The 10,012-nt window shown below is 41.1% G+C and overlaps 1 pseudogene; it reads left to right on the top strand.

The window, feature by feature from the left end:
• LOC133633999 (uncharacterized) overlaps window positions 1–6,318 on the top strand; it is a 31,856-nt pseudogene extending 25,538 nt beyond the window's left edge.
• The last annotated feature ends 3,694 nt before the right edge of the window (window positions 6,319–10,012 follow it).

Below are 10,012 nucleotides of genomic sequence, written 5' to 3'. Positions count from 1 at the left end.
ATAAACATAGTGCAATTTAATCAGATTAATCACAGGTTTGCTATTGTTGATTAATCACAATAAAAAATAATTCATTTTTTATCTGTATTAATGGTGTTTCATTTTACAGGAGCAAAGAGAGAAACAAAATGTTTAAGTTAAGCCGTATCAAACATGATTGATTTGCTCTGGCGTCCTTGATAGTAAACCCATCCATCCATTTTATACCGCTTGTCCCTTCCCAAAGACAAAATATCAGCATTTGTCAGAACATGATCTGTATTAAAAATGGTGTGGTTTTAGCCCCACTTTATCATACTGTTGAATGAAAACACATCTTCTCTGAATGAAGTTATTTGGTTAAAAATGATGAGGTTGCCAAAAAAGATTGCATAATCTCAGCCCACCAACTTTAGTGTAGCTATAATACTAAACAACACTCTTATTGTTATCGTCAGCCATGATTTAGTTTTGTTTACTTTCGAATTGCCCAGTAGTGTGCTGCATAAGTTTGCTTCCCTTTGTGACACTTTTCTGTTTGTCCTCTAGATGGAGCCAGACTGTCACAAATGTGGGAGGACAAAACGTCTCCTCATGTTTCCACCTGTGAGTTATTTGTAGAAGGATGTTTAAACACACACACACACCGCGGCGTGGCTAGGTTGGTAGAGCGGCCGTGCCAGCAACTTGAGGGTTCCAGGTTCGATTCCCGCTTACGCCATCCTAGTCACTGCCATTGTGTCTTTGAGCAAGACACTTTACCCACCTGATCCCAGTGCCACCTATACTGGTTTAAATGTAGCTTAAAGATGTAGATAGTGGGTTTCACTATGCAAAGCGCTTTGAGTCTGTAGAGAAAAAAAGCTATATAAATATAATTCACTTTAAACACACACGCCCTTTAAAATGTTTGAATTAAATGATTAATGTTAATGTTAAACCTTGTTGTATCTCTTAGTTCACCACAGGATCAACAGCTTTGAGGAGAGATCCCCGGAGGCCTACCCCACCTCGTCCTCTCAGGCTACTGTCTTCACCCACAACCTTTCCACCCTGGAGGCCTACCCCACCTTGTCCTCTCAGGCTACTGTCTTCACCCACAACCTTTCCACCCTGGAGGCCTACCCCACCTTGTCCCCTCAGGCTACTGTCTTCACCCACAACCTTTCCACCCCGGAGGCCTACCCAACCTCGTCCCCTCAGGCTACTGTCTTCACCCACAACCTTTCCACAACATCCCCCGCCACGCCCGCCGTACTATCCTCGACATCTTCTCCGGAGCTGCGTCTGGTGATTCTCGGCCGATCCGGATCGATCGGGAAAAAGCGCGGCCGGCAACGCCATCTTGGGACGGGAAGACTTTGTGTCCCGCCCTGAGAGCCTGGTCGCCATCACGCAGGAGTGTGTCAAGAAGAAGGCAGTGGTGGCAGGAAGAAGGGTTTGTAGCATTTCTATAACGCTTCTTGTGGTTCCTTGCAAACACTCAAATAGTAGCCTCCACTATTTTAAACTGACCTTATGTGAGTGGCTTTTCACCTCCTGGACCCCCCAAATACGTACGTATTTGCTCGTTAACATGCGACTGAGTTTGTCAAAGCCCTAAATAGTTTATTAATACTGCTGGAATGACAAATAAGAAAAAAATATAACAAGTTCCCCACTGTTTTCAACGAAAGCAATGGTAAACTACTCTTAATGTGGCGGTATAGCTCGGTTGGTAGAGTGGCTGTGCCAGCAACTTGAGGATTCCAGGTTCGATCCCCGCTTCCGCCATCCTAGTCACTGCTGTTGTGTCCTTGGGCAAGACACTTTACCCACCTGCTCCCAGTGCCACCCACACTGGTTTAAATGTAACTTAGATATTGGGTTTTCACTATGTAAAGCGCTTTGAGTCACTAGAGAAAAAGCGCTATATAAATATAATTCACTTCACTTCACTTCACTAATGTGTTTGAACATAAAGGGAGGTCCCAGTTTAATATTGATACCTGATATCAGGCTAATAAGCGCTCCTGCAACGTGTTTATTTGTTCAACACGCAACATCTAGTTAACTAATCTAAATTTACTCCAATAAGTTCACACAGTTTTTTGTTTCTGTTTTAGTAGAAGCTAGCAGCTACACAACAGCTAAGCACACAAACTAGACATAAATAATAAATGTCCTAATTGAACAACATTGCTGTCCTAAATAGCAGGGTTTCCAAGACCATCAGAAGATATACAGTAACAAGCGTGTCCGCATCATTCAACTTACTGCGGCATGAGCTTAACCTAATGAATTATTATGGCCACTTGGTGTCACAAAAAACAATTGCCACTCCATTTCAACTTAAAGACAGCACAAGTCCATTCAAAACATTTATAAATAAATAGTTTTTATTTTTTCTGTTTGAGTAATTTCACTTGATCAAGCCTTTTCTGATATTCAACACTACAAAATGATAAATGTAAGTATGATTCCTGCTGATATTATATCGGCCAATACTCAAGGTTTTAATATCAGTATCTAATCGGAAGTGAAAAAGTACTGGTACACGGAAGGGAGCTTTTGGTGGTGATTGTTTTTTTATACTATTGTAATTTGACTTTTATTTTTACTGTCATCTGATATCTATTTGTAAGTCAGGTTTTGTGATATTTATTCTGGTTTAAATCTAGCTTAAATGTATATAATGGGTTTGACCATGTATAGCACTTTGGGTCTCCCGAGAAAAAACGCTATATAAATATAATTCACACTTCACTTATGCTTTTGTTGAATCCTTGTGTTCTTTTGGGGTCGAGGTTACAAAGAACACTTCGAACATTGATCACAAATTCATTAAAACCTGAACTGATGCGATGTTGTCGGGGAAAAAATTAAGCCTGAAACCATCGCAACTTTTGCTGCTACTGTTTTGAAAAAGCTGACCAGAAATCAGGCATTTCAGGACAAGACAATCACACAAAAAACGGTGAATCTGTCGTAGGGACTGATTAAAGGCCTCCTATTAAATGCAGACCATTTTTTCACGATGCCTGGTACTCTCTGCAGTTAAGTGAATGAAAGCCCTCGACCATTATTTGAGGAAAAAATGTGTTAATTAAAGACTGAATTGGTGTGTAGGTAAGCTGGGATCTTTTCTGTTACTTTACTAAAATGAACCCAAAGCTGACATGCATGCAGTTTTTTAAAAAAAAAACAAAAAACCCCAACTATATATAATTGTATCAAAATGTCAAAATACATAGATTTTTTTTTAGTCTGCGGCTCTCAGTGGAAAAGATATGGACAACCCTGGCACAGAGCTGGGCGATTCGGCTTAACATATATATATATATTGCAGCCTATTGCGATAACGATATATGTCACAATATATTATTTGGTATATAAATGATAATAGAAACATTACAAAACTAAGCTGGTACGTACGTGGTAACAAATTGCGTCATTAGGTTTTATTATTTTATCAAAATAATTATTAATCTACTTGATAATTTACTATTAATATCTGGTTACTTTCTGTTGTCACATAGTTCTAGATACACATCTGTTAAAATATGATAAGCACTTATTCTTCTGTTGTCTTTTCATTCGTTTTGGCTGACAGTACAAATCTTGATATCAATCCAAGTAGTTACAGGGGCAGTATCGGTCGTACCAATGCTCATACTTCAAATTTTAAACATCATTAAATGACTACCATTTTTATCACAATTATAATCAGACAAAAACGCAGGATTGCTGTGTAACAATATCAATTAAACATTTAAATTATTTCTTACTACCAGCTGTGGTTTAAAATGTATGTGGTTTTTGCACTTAAATTCGTCCTGTGTCCAGGGTTTGTTAACAATAACAAAAACACCAAAATACTTTTTGATATAAATGTATCTATCTAATGTTGACCATATACTGTTACTATAATTGGTACAATTACTGTCGATATTTGTATCGCTCCGCCCACATTCAAGAGCTGTCACTTGTGGTTTGCTATGTTTAGCTATTCCTCGTCATCCAGTGATAATGATACTAGTAAGAAACGTAGTTTAATTGCCGCCATAAGGGCGAGGATTGCTGACTTAGAAGTGGCTTTGCACTGTGGAGGGACGTTAGCCGCTAGCGAAAAAGCTACATTAGCGGGACACATTTAGAATCAGTCATCGACATACATTATCTCGATTTATCATCTGCTAAATGTATATCATTTACAGTATATTGTGTATCGTCGGTATTGCGCAACCCCTCCCCTGGAATAGGTGGTAAAGAACATGGATGGAAAGCCCCATGTTTACGTTTATTGACTTTCTTGCTCCATGTCCTGTCTCCCTGTAGGTGGCAGTAGTGGACACCCCAGACTGGTTCCACACCGAGCGTACCCCGGATGAGGTGCGAGCTCAGATCTCCTCCTGCGTCGCCCTGGCCAGCCCGGGACCCCATGCCTTCCTCCTCTGCGTCCCGACAGACCAGCCGTCAAAGACGGAGCTGCAAGCCCTCAGTGCCCTGGAGGCCGTGTTTGGCCGAGACGCCGTGGAGAAGCACACCCTGGTCCTCTTCACGTACGCGGACCGCCTGAAGGGTGGCGGCAGCGTCGAAGCGTACATCGCTGACCAGCGGGAGGATTTGTTAAAGCTGGTGGAGAAATGCGGGGACCGCTTCCACGTGATGGAGCGACACGGCGGGAATGTGGAGGAGCTTCTGGAGAAGGTGGAGCAGATAGCGGTGGAGGCCGGGGGGAAGTGTTACTCCTGCCCCGTTTTCCAGGAGGCTGAGATTAGAGTGAGAGAGAAACAGGCCGAGATCGCCAGGGAGAACAGGAAGAACATGGAGGATGAGAACTTTCGAGCTGACCGGCCTTCTCTCTACCCTTACATGCAGACTGTGACCGAGGAAGAAGTCAGAGAGGAAGAGATTGAGAAAACGCGGACTGAGGCGGAGTTAAGCGTCAGCACCATGACTATTGAGAGCGTCCCGTCCATCACGATGGCCGACGTTTCTCCCTCAATGTTCCAGTCGGTGATGGAGAAAGTGCAGTCCAACGCAAAGATGCTGCCCAAGCTGTTGTCAGACAGCTCTGTGTGGGTCAGCGACGGAGCAAAGAAGGTGATGAGCTCAGTGGGGAGCGGAGCACAGAGCACCCAGAAGGCGGTGGGGGACAGTTCCGTTTGGGGAACGGTGGGAGCTCAAGCTGGACACGTCTCCAAGCAACTGGGAGACAGTTCCGCAGCAGTCGGGTCTGGAGCAAAGGCAGCAGCATCCAGTTCCGTGTGGGGAAAAGTGGGCTCCGTCGGGTCTGGCATCGGCAGCGGCGCTAAGAGTGTGGCGCAGAGTCCTGTGTGGGGAAAGGTTGGATCCGGGGCCAAGTCTGGCGCCAAACTGGTGGCCGGTGGCTCCGTTAGACTTGGAGCTGGACTCAGCGCCGGCGCAAAGAAGGTGGCCCAGAGTCCAGTGTGGGGGAAGGTAGGCTCGGAGGCCAAAGCAGGCGCCAAAATGGTCACAGAGAGTTCTCTGTGGGAGAAAATGATGACCAACGTCAAAAAGATTCCCAAACTCGTCATCGCTGGCGCTTTGCTAGGTTTGGCGCTGGGAGTGTTCTTAGGAGGAGCCATCGGCGGGGCCGTAGGCGCCGTCGTCGGCTCTGCCGCAACCGAAGTCGGGAGACGAAAGTTTGCCAGGAAAAGCACGCCAGAAAAGGTTGCGAGCAATGTTGAGAGACGGGTGAACGACACCGTGGATTCGCTGGTGAAGCAAGGACAGAAAGCAATGAAGGCAGAGTGATCTTGCCCAGCAAGGCTATTCAAACCCGGCGTGGGAATGACACCAAACCCACTTCAGTTCAAAACTTCAGAGACTTCAAAATTTTGCAGCAAATTCCTAAAATTCTGTTGTATCGAGGAACTCGGACCAATGTAAACACTTTGCCAGTTTTACTTTAACCTCCGAAAGGTCAGCGTCCACTGCAGTGGACACTTGTATTTTGCATAACAAGGCATTTTTTTCCTGAAATGTGTAACAAACGTTCACTGCAGAGGACGCTGGGTCTCAAGATAAGAATAATTGTGAAGGGAGAACTCCTGGTCCTTTACTTTCTGAAAATGTGGCCCCCGGTTGAACAGCCCTGCTGTACATTATTCATCATCCATTGTGCCTTCTTGTCAAATTACATGAATTACCTTATAATATCTTTAATTATTCCAATATTTGCTCGATTGCTCACATCTCAAACAAACAACTAGATTGTACATATTTATGTTTGACACCAGTTCCTTTTATCTGCTTGTTGACCACTCCTGTTGTACTAAATGTGTGTCTAACGCACTTGGATGCAATTGAAATAAAAGAACATCAAGTATAGAAGTTGTCACATGTTTTACCTTTTGTGATATTGTTTTTCTGTTATTGTAATTGGTTTTATAAAATATGAGTGTCTTATACTTCCAGGTCACCTGTGTAGGTAAGAATGTCACATGACAAGTTAGAAAGTTCAGAATGATTGATTATTTTCCTAAACTGCGCTGTGCCAGGCGTTTGTCCTCATGAGAACCAGCGTCCATTACGGTGGACGTTTGTGTTTGGTCTTTTCCTTTTGTCAAATTTTACAGGGGAAAATAGCTTTGCTATGCAAGCATGGTAAAAAATGGTTCCTTTAAGTGTCCTATTGCAAAAAGAATGTGACTGCCTCACATGATCAGTTAGTTATTTTGTTTATTATTGTGTTTTTGTTTGTAATTGATGATTGACTTGCTCCTTAAGCAGACTAAAGCTTTGGCAATTCATGTTGCTGCATGGCCCTAAGATCTTGCTGATTTTTATTTGCCTTTTGAAGTAAAGTTGGCACTCGCACTGTTTTACAACGTTCATACTGCGACACAATTGCTGCAACTTTTTCAAACTTTATTCATGTTTTTCTTAATGATTTTACGCAAGGTGGTGGATATCATTAATAACTGTCATGATTCCACATGACAATGTGTACTTTATTCTCCTGTGTTCTGTACCATTTCTTGTCCTGGTGCTCTTATTTTGGTTCTACTTCCTGTTTGACTCCTTGTTTTGCTGCACCTTTACTATCCATTTAGTTTCCTACAAGCATACCTGTTTGCTATTTCCGCCATGTGCCTTGCCTATTTTTTGTTGCTCTTTACCTTAATGATCTACATTCTTTGACCTTGTCTCTGCATCCTGGGGTCACGCCAACAACCGCCAAATTACTAGCGAGAGAAGCCAAGAAAGTGAACCCCATGTATACCCTATCTCATGTTGGTAATTATTAACTATTACACTTGCACTATTTAACAATATTTCATATATTTTTTCACATTGTCCGTTTAGCTGCTATTTTTTGTGTGCAGGTTGGGGGCCCTGAAGGTCTTATCTGAAAGAACCAGACTGACAAACTTTGCCCTGCAAGGCCTCTTCAAATTAGTCCAAAAAGGTAAACAACCCATTACTCTTACTGTATCCCCTCTTATGTTTTATAGACCGCCATTTAATATATTAAAAGACCTAACAATATTTCCTTCAAACAAGTGTATCTCATAGTATCCACTAGTAAATGGCTTTATTTATACACAATGAATCCAATTTATGCTGCAACTCTATTTTGATGACAAGTTTTTTTTATATATATATCCCGAGTCTGTAATTCTCACTGCGGTATTAGGGTGTGTGTGTGTGTGACAAGTAATTGTGAAAGCTTCCTGTCATGTGGTCCAGAAAGTGGGTGCACAGGAGTTCCTAGAAACATCCTGGGACCGTTTTCTGTCTTCCATGCAGTTGCCACCCGAAACGTCCAACCACCTTTACATACAGAAAGTACATAATAAAGCCACCCCGCAACCCTTCCATCCAGGAAGCTCATTGGCTATCGGCAGCAACTGTAACAACAACAGCGCCTGTACTTACACACACACACACACACACACACACACACACACACACACACACACACACACACACACACACACACACACACACACACACACACACACACACACACACACACACACACACACACACACACACACACACACACACACAAGTCCTACCCAACACATCGAATCCCATCTTGAACCACATCCTACATCCATCCATCTTCATATATTACCACATATCTACAGTTGCTGTGGTTACATAAATCCTTGTTAGATGTCAACCACCATTACACACACACACACACACACACACACACACACACACACACACACACACACACACACACACACACACACACACACACACACACACACACACACACACACTTGATCATTAAAATAACATTGAAAAGCACAGTAGGATGACAATAATGTCCTTTTCCCCATGGCTGCCATTGTCACAACATACTGTAAGCCAGGGGTGTCCAAACTTTTTCCACTGAGGGCAGCACACGGAAAAACGTAAGCATGCGGGGGCCATTTTGATATTTTTCATTTTCAAAACTTAACAAAATATATGGATTTTTTTTTTTAACCTTTAGGGCTCCCGGGGACCATAAAGGGTCTCAGTCATTAAACTGTTAAAAATAAGTCAAATTATTACTATTATTTTTTTATCTAACGCTTACAGTAAATCTCTATATCAACTTGAGGTTGATATAAAGTAAAAAAAAAAAAAAGCCTTTTCTGTCAAAGACAACTTTGTTTTTTATAGTAAAACTGAAATATGCAGTATTTAGTAATTAGAGCCCTAAAAGATCAATAATGCAGGACACCATTGATTTTAATTCTTTAATATTTTTGAGTAATCACAGTGAAAAGTTAAATAAAATCCTACTAAATATATTTGGGATCCAAAAGGTCCCCCACTCATAAAGTGATACATTTTTATAAGTTTTTTTTTACTTTTAACACTTAAATTACGAGATCAACTTCAGATATATCTGTCGATTTTACGTTTGAACTATTATTTTGTTTGTATCATGCTCTTTTGTCAAATAAAACTTTGTTTTTTTATGGCAACCACACAATATATGCAATATTTTTTCCACATAAATCATTTTAAAGTGATATTTTTTAAGTAACAATTCATTATAGATATTTAGTCTTTTTTTTTTTTTAGCAATGGCAAAAAAAAGAAAAATAAACAAAGACAAAAGAAAAAAACAGCCTGCATGGCAGCTTTGTGTCAACATTGCAACTTTTTATTGTTAGATTTCACCTCATTCCACTTTTTTCAAATCTTTTTTAAAATTTTTGCAATATTATCAATTTTGCAATTTTTGCAGAATGTGTGGCGGGCCGGTAAACAATTAGCTGCGGGCCGCAAATGGCTGCACTTTGGACAGCCCTGCTGTAAGCAAACTGTAACATCCGGCTTTGTTTCCTTCGTTCGCAGTTTATGGCCACTCATGTTAACCTGTCATCACCGCCAGGAAAGCACCATAAAGGTATTTGAGCATGTATAATCTGTTTTAACAGGAATTAAGGAGGGAAAATGTATGACTTTTTCCCCGGTGGATGTGTTTTAGTCATGTGAAAATGAAAAATCCCATGATCGTAAATGACATTTGTAGTTATGGTCAAATTGCTTTGGAAGACATGCTTGCTGCACAGGGGTCGGCAACCCCTAGTGGCTCCCTGGATCTTTTTCAAGAATGTATGAAAAAGGAAAAAGATGAGGGGAAAATATATGTTTTTTGTCTTAATATGTTTTCTGTAGGACAAACATGACACAAACCTTTATATCAAACATGTTTCACTGATGAGAGTATTTGGCGAGCGCCGTTTTGTCCTACTAATTCAGTTGGTCCTTGAACTCACCGTAGTTTGTTTACACCAGTGGTTCTTAACCTTGTTGGAGGTACCGAACCCCACCAGTTTCATATGCGCATTCACCGAACCCTTCTTTAGTGAAAAATTTAAAAAAAATAATTTCAAATTCAAGACGAAGTTATATGTTTTTGGTAACACTTTAGTATGGAGAACATATTCTAAGTAACACAGATTTAATTTACAGTTTGGACACTAGGGGAACATATTCTAAGTAACAAAGACTTAATTTACAGTTTTTTGGACACTAGGGGAACATATTCTAAGTAACAAAGACTCAATTT

This window comes from Entelurus aequoreus, linkage group LG18 (assembly GCF_033978785.1).
Source record: "Entelurus aequoreus isolate RoL-2023_Sb linkage group LG18, RoL_Eaeq_v1.1, whole genome shotgun sequence".
Taxonomy (NCBI): Eukaryota; Metazoa; Chordata; class Actinopteri; order Syngnathiformes; family Syngnathidae; genus Entelurus; species Entelurus aequoreus.
This window is presented reverse-complemented; position numbering and strand designations above follow the sequence as displayed.